Source organism: Sinocyclocheilus rhinocerous, unplaced genomic scaffold (assembly GCF_001515625.1).
Source record: "Sinocyclocheilus rhinocerous isolate Xijiao unplaced genomic scaffold, SAMN03320098_v1.1 scaffold1791, whole genome shotgun sequence".
NCBI classification, from domain to species: Eukaryota; Metazoa; Chordata; class Actinopteri; order Cypriniformes; family Cyprinidae; genus Sinocyclocheilus; species Sinocyclocheilus rhinocerous.
In genome coordinates, this window is record NW_015635059.1 from 65,613 (window position 1) to 73,048 (window position 7,436).

The following is a 7,436-nucleotide window of genomic DNA, read 5'->3' on the forward strand; positions in this document are numbered from 1 at the left end:
ACTCTTAACTTTTATAAAGAATATCTCTTTGGATTTGAGACTTTAGTCTTTGCAACTTTACAGATCTTCTTTATGCACCAAGAGCTTGTAACACTCCAAAGAGAAAGAAAGGAAAAACTGAAATCGCATCATATGACCCCTTTAACATCTGCGTTTCCACTTATTTGATCAGACTGCTGAAAGTTAAAGGAATGGTTCAGCCAAAAATGCTGATAAAATATGCTGAAAATGTGCTCATTCTCAGGCCAAACCGTTGCTAAAATACGAGTCCATAATCTATAATAACGCTTCCTCCAGTGAAGAAGTGCATCTGCTGTTGTCTCTCACATCAAAATCCAGCCACATATTTGTTTAGAGCTGTTTAAACGCTGCTTGATCTGTGCAGATTTCTCTCCTGATTCACACCAGAACACTTTTTCACTGGAGGAAGAGTTATTATGGATTATGGACTCTATGGTATTTTAGTTAAAAAGGTCTTAATGCTGGATTTGTTTCAGCTTTTGTCTTCTCCAGATGTTAACTGATGGACTGGAGTGCTGTGGATTGCTTGTGGATTATTGTGATGTTTTTATCAGCTGTTTGGACTCTCATTCTGACGGCACCCATTCACTTGCAGTGAGACACTGATGCAATGCTACATTTCTACAAATCTGATGAAGAAACAAACTCAACTAGTGAGGTCATGTGACAACAACGTAGCATACTACAGTTTGAAATGTTTATCATTGCATACTGCATCCTTTTCCTTATACTTTTTGATGAAATTACTGTTTGAAGAAGCGTTTTACACTTTTTAACTGTGTGTGAATGGAAAAAGCAGATCTGATACATTTGAGTTTGTTTCTGTTAAACTGTGACATGTAAAAGTTACTGTAAAAAGAAACACAGTAGCATAATATGCTCTCTCATTGTTATACTAATAATAATAATAATAATAATAATCAGATATTTTACTTCATCAGTCTTCTACTTTGAAAACATAAATATATGCACATTTATTTATAGTGTTACAGTTCTCAATTTTTTAATTTTTAATAGTTTTTCCTGTGAAGAGAGTTTTCTAAGTGTTATCTTTGCAACCGTATATCTTTTTCATTGTACTTTCTGAAAATATTTTATGAATTAAAGAATAATATCTAATAAAATAATGCAATAATACATCATAATTTATTAATAATATTTCATTCAAAACCCCATTAACTCACAGTGTGTCTTTTACGTTTTATCTCTTAAGCTGTATATTATTTTCATTGTACTTTCTGAAAATATGTTATGAATTAAAGAATCAAATGTAATAAAGTAATGCAAAAATACATCATTAAATATTAATATTTTATACAAAAGCATTTAACTCGCTGTATGTCTTTCAAGTTTGATCTTTTGAGCTGTCTATCGTTTTCAAAGTACTTCATAAAAATATTTTATGAATTAATTATATCTAATAAAATAATGCAATAATATGCAATTATTAATGTTTCATAGACAAAATAACTCAGTCTTTCAAGATTTATCTTTTGAGTTGTTTATAATTTTTTTATTGTACTTTCTAAAAATATTTTATGAATTAAAGAATAATATCTAATAAAATAATGCAATAATATGCAATTATTAATGTTTCATAGACAAAATAACTCAGTCTTTCAAGATTTATCTTTTGAGTTGTTTATAATTTTTTATTGTGCTTTCTAAAAAAAATTATGAATTAAAGAATTAAATCCAATAAAATAATGCAATAATACGTCATCATTTATTAATAATATTTCATACGAGAACCCTTTAACTCACTGTTTATCTTTTGAGCTCTATATTATTTTCACCGTACTTTCTGAAAATATTTTATGAATTAAATCTTATAAAATAATGCAATAAAAATAACAATATTTTTTTATTATTATAACATACCCTCATTTTTATGTGCTGAACTGGAGCAGCGGATGAACATTAATATCTGTAACAGAGATGCAGTGTTTATTTTACAAGGACAATATTCATGTTTCAATACAACAGCAAAAAAAACTCACCATTCTTGTAGATAAAAACTAACATTAATAAATAACAACACAACAGAAATGATTCCCACAAACCTAGTGTTGGATGAAACAGTCACTATCATACAGCAGATTAGTATTCTGGATTATTTGTTCTATTTTGACCCTTTTAATAAATGAATATAATAATATAGCCTCCTCTGCACATCTCACATCAAATACAGCAGCTTTCAAAAACACCTCATTTTCATCCCACCTGTTTAACAGTTGATCAGCACGGCTTAAAGTAATGCATGTCAAATATAAATATGATAAAAACAGCAGTAAAAAACACTGGTATATCTTCACGCCGTCCGCTTTTGGCCACGTTTTACTGCGTTTACTAACAGATCGGACAGTGGAGTCTAGTTGAACATGATGGATCCGGGATCCTGGTTCATCATTTGTGCCATGTGTCTCAGAACATCCTTCTTAGTAATGATTCCCAGCAAACGTCTGACGTAAGACAGAGAGAAGATGCTTTAGTCGTCAGTAGTTTAACCAAACCTCATGCTTTAGAAGGGGATTTGATCTCATCCGTTTGCTTGATCTGACCCGTTAAAATAAAGTCTGGTCCACATTTTATATGTAAAACCAGACTATATTTTAACGTCTGCATCCAATTAAATGTACAGAAGTGATTTGATATACATAGAAAGCATATTAAATGCAAGTAAAGTCATTCAGTGTAACAGAGATATTTATGTAAAACTCAAACAACGTACTTATTCTGACCTGAACTTATTAAATATATCAAAGAAAAGTGATCTGCTAAATCTGATTCGATTTGAAATGATTAAAACCTGCTGGTTTGACGGATAAGAGCCAAAGATTTCAAATGAGATTTCCTTAATTAGAGTCTTTTAATGCCATCTAATGATTCTTGATTTTTTTTTTGGTATATGAACTGTTACACTGAATTACATTTTTCTGTAAATCATAGTAATAGTCTTTTTTTTTTATTAAATAAATTAAACGGGACACATTCTAATGTATTTATATATGAAGTACATACACTATCATTCAAACGTTTGGGGGTAAGAATTTTTAATGTTTCTGGAAAGTCTCTTGTGCTCAGCAAAGCTGAATTTATTTGATCGAAAATACAGTAAAAATTTTGAAATATTTTTAGAATTTAAATCAGCTGTTTTCTATGTGAATATCTGTTCAAATGTAATTTATTTCTGTGATCAAAGCTGTATTTTCAGCATCATTACTCCAGTCTTCAGTGTCACATGATCTTCAGAAATCATTCTAATATGCTGATTTGCTGCTCAAGAAACATTTCTGATTATTATCAATGTTGAAAACAGTCGTGCTGCACAATATTTTTGTGGAAACCGTGATATATTTAATTTTTCAGGATTCACAGATGTTAATGTTAACAGATACAACTTTCGAATCCTAACATGTGCAGTTTTGAGCATCATTATCAGCTTCTCACCCGCTGCGTGTGACCAGACACTGGCGCAAGCCCAGCTTGCGGAAGATGTCCACCACCGTCTCCATGGGCGTGTGGTCAGTGACGGTGAAGGAGTTGTTTGAAACTGTAAATGAATCATTAAATAAATATTCAATTACAGTAATTAAACCAAAAAATACAGTAAAAACAACACTGTGAAATATTATTATAATTTTAATAATTAATTTTATTTTCCTTATATATATATATATATATATATATATGTAATTACAATAGTAATTGTATTAAGTATAATAGTAATATATTTCATGCAATAATTAATAAATGCAGCCTTGGTGAGCAGAAGAGACTCGCAACATAAAAATAAAAATTAATGCACAGTAGTGCATATAAATAGTTAAATGAACACATAAACTGCTATTTTATGAATAGCACTTATTTTTTACTGTATTTTACTTCTTGCATTAACATTTTGAATGGAACTTAGTACTATATACATTATATACTATTATAGTATTTATTCATATTTTTTCATATTTCAATTAGCTTTTATTTTATATCTTCAGTTTTCATTTAGTAATTTTATTGTGTTTCAGTCATTTTTTTTTTAAATAATTGTTTAATTTATTTTTATTTCAGTTTTAGTAATTTTAGTACATCAACTTAAAACTTATTTTATTTCAGCTTTTTATTTAATATTTATATTTTATTTTATTTCAGCTTTATTTCAATTACAGACAAATATTTTAATAGTTTTAGCTGTAGTTCTTTTTAACAACTGTTGGCAGGGAGCTTTTATTTTATATTTTCTGTTTAGTTTATATTATTCCTTTTAATTTTAGTTTAAGTTTAGTAATTTTGTTATATGCTTATTTTTTATTTCTATTTAGTGGTAATTTATTTTATTTTATTTCAGTTTTAGTAATTTTAGTACTTAAACATTTTATTTCAGTTTAGTTTAAGTTTGGTAATTTTGTTATGTGCTTCTGACTTGTTAGGTTTTGTTCTATAAATAATTCTAATTAATTTATTTTATTTCAGTTTTAGTAACAGTAACTGTAGTTCTTCAATGTAAGCTTTTTTTCAGTTCAGAAATGTTTCTCGAGCAGCAAATCAGCATATTAGACTGATTTCTGAAGATCATGTGACACTGAAGACTGGAGTAATGATGCTGAAAATACAGCTTTGATCACAGAAATAAATTACATTTTAACAGATATTCACATAGAAACAGTTATTTTAAATTCTAAAAATATTTCAAAATTTTTACTCTATCACATTTATATAAATTTTTTTTTTTCCAAATTTTAAACTTTACGTAAAAATTATTTTATTCGTTCAAATGCACCCTTGGTGAGCAGAAGAGAATTCTTTCAAAAACAACAACAAAAAATTAAATGCATTAAGTGTTTTGAATGTAGTTGACTACAACGACACACACAAATATACACCGATACAAATTGAATATTTTCAAAAGGCTACAAAACAATCATAAATGCATGTAAACAGATTTCAAATTTGAGCTTTAAGACCTGTAGGAAACGTTAACATTAAATTTGCTTAGTTAAAGGGATAGTTCACCCGAAAATGAAAATGTGATGTTTATCTGCTTACCCCCAGGGCATCCAAGATGTAGGTGGCTTTGTTTCTTCAGCACGTTAAAGCTTCAGAGTGCAGCACATTCAGGGCAAAAGCGTGTGTGAACGCGTGTCTTACTGATGGCCAGGATGAGGTCGCGTCTCTGCACGAAGCCGATGAGTCTCTCAGACTCGTGCGAGACCACCACAGGGAAGCCGTTGTAGTCGGTGTCTTTGATGAGCGTCTCCACGTCCTCCACCGTGGTGCTGTCCTGCGTGAGGAGGGCCAGCGGCGGCTCGTTGCGGCGCGGTCGCATCACGTCGGTGGCCAGCGTGCGGTGCGTGAACTCGTCCTGGTCCAGGTACGGATAGCCGTTGAGCTGGATGTGCGCTTCATAAATGCCCTCCTTCCCGAACGCATCGGCCACCCATTTACTGGTGACGGCAGCCGCCATCAGAGGAACGATGTACTCCAGACCCCCGGTCAGCTCGAACATGATGACCACCAGAGACACCGTCATCCGCGTCACACCGCCTGAATCAAACACAAACACCTCACTGCTGCACCTATAAACTCCATCATCTCACTTACTATATATACAGTATATATGTATAATAATATACTACTATACTATACTATAATATAATAATTATTTATAAACTGGAGAGTTCCGGTGCTTGATTCTGATTGGCTGAGCCGCGTTCGAAACTCGCTCTACAAAGTAACATACACCTTTGTTTACGTTTGTGTGTTGCTCGGCAACCACAACTGTTTCTGAGGAGCTACATTGTTTGGTGGACCTTTAAAGTTGTCCAAATGAAGTTTTTAGCAATGCATATTACTAATCAAAAATGTTTTGATATATTTACGGTAGGATATTTACAAAATATCTTCATGGAACATGATCTTTACTTAATATCCTAATGATTTTTGGCATAAAAGAAAAATCTATAATTTTGACCCATACAATGTATTGTTGGCTATTGCTACAAATATACCCCAGAGACTTAAGACTGCTTTTGTGCTCTAGGGTCACATATATAATTTAAATATAAATCAGTTAATATTCAATTCAATAATCCTGCTGAAGTAATAAATTCAAGACATTCAGCCATGAATCTATATTGTTTCAAAAAATGTCTGTGCCAATGACAAAGTAATTGATGAAGTATTAATTTAAATATATCATCTGCATATTTGCAGGAAACAATGTAGATCAAAAAAGCATAAACCGAAAAATTAGGCTGGTTTCTTTTCTTAAAATAAAGCTTAAATAAAATAATAAAATAAAATAAAAATATTAGATGAAAATCATTTTCATCTAATATTTATATTGTTTTTCTTTGAACTTTAAATATAATTTTAACTGAAAAACATAGAAACTGAAAAATCCATAAATACAACTGAAAAAAAAAAGATATATATAAATATATATGCACATTTAAACAATAAAAATAAATGAGATCAAAATAAATGTGCATTTACTGAACCGTTTTTCTTTTAACTTTAAATATAATTCAACTGAAACACAAACAAAAAATACATGTAAATAAATAGATACAAATTAATAATATATAAATATGTATGCACATTGAAATACCTAATATAAAATAATAAATAAAAATGAATGAGATCAAAATAAATGTGCATCTACTGAACCATCTTTTTAACAGTGTTTATCGTTGAAGTTTAAATATCATTCAACTGGAAAACAAATATAAAAAATCAATGTAAAATAATAGATAATAATTATATATGCACATTTAATATATAATATAAAAAAAATACAAATATTGAGATCAAAATAAATATGCATTAATTAAACTGTGTCTTTTAACAGTGTTTTTCTTTGAACTTTAAATATAATTACCCTAAAAAATAAAATTAAATAAAATTAGAAATGTTGCCTTGGCAAGTTGAAGCACTAAAATTACTGAAACTAATACAGAAATAAAAATAAATAGAATTATTTAAAAAAAATGACAAGCACTTAAAATTACTCAATCTAAAAGTAAATGTACAATAACAAAATACATTATAAATATGTATCCACATTGAAGTAATAAATATAAAGATAATAAATAAAAACAAATAAGATCAAAATAATTATGTATTAATTTAATGGTTTTTAACAGTATTTTTCTTTAAGCTTTACATATAATAATTAAAAAAATAATAATAGAAAGGTTGCCTTGGAAACTACCTGAAATATAAGTTTATGTTGAAGTTCTAAAATTACTAAAACTAAAATAAAATAAAGCTAAATAGAATAAAAAAATAAAATAAAACTGACAATAGCACAAAATTACTGAAACTAAAATCTAAAAATAAGAGCTAATTTAAAATATGAATAAATACTATAATAGCACAACTTTAATGAGTTTAAGACTAGGGATGTAACGATTAAC

The 7,436-nt window shown here is 29.2% G+C and overlaps 1 long non-coding RNA gene and 1 pseudogene across 1 annotated transcript; both read right to left on the reverse strand.

Annotated features, from left to right (window-relative positions):
- Positions 1-1,870: 1,870 nt before the first annotated feature.
- LOC107746557 (uncharacterized) lies at positions 1,871-3,554 on the reverse strand. Its single transcript, XR_001640709.1, has 2 exons — positions 3,472-3,554; positions 1,871-2,483 (listed from the first exon to the last, which is right to left on the reverse strand). It is a non-coding gene; the product is annotated as an uncharacterized LOC107746557 (long non-coding RNA).
- Positions 3,555-5,116: 1,562 nt separating this feature from the next.
- Positions 5,117-5,580, reverse strand: LOC107746555 (H(+)/Cl(-) exchange transporter 4 pseudogene; annotated as a pseudogene).
- Positions 5,581-7,436: the final 1,856 nt, after the last annotated feature.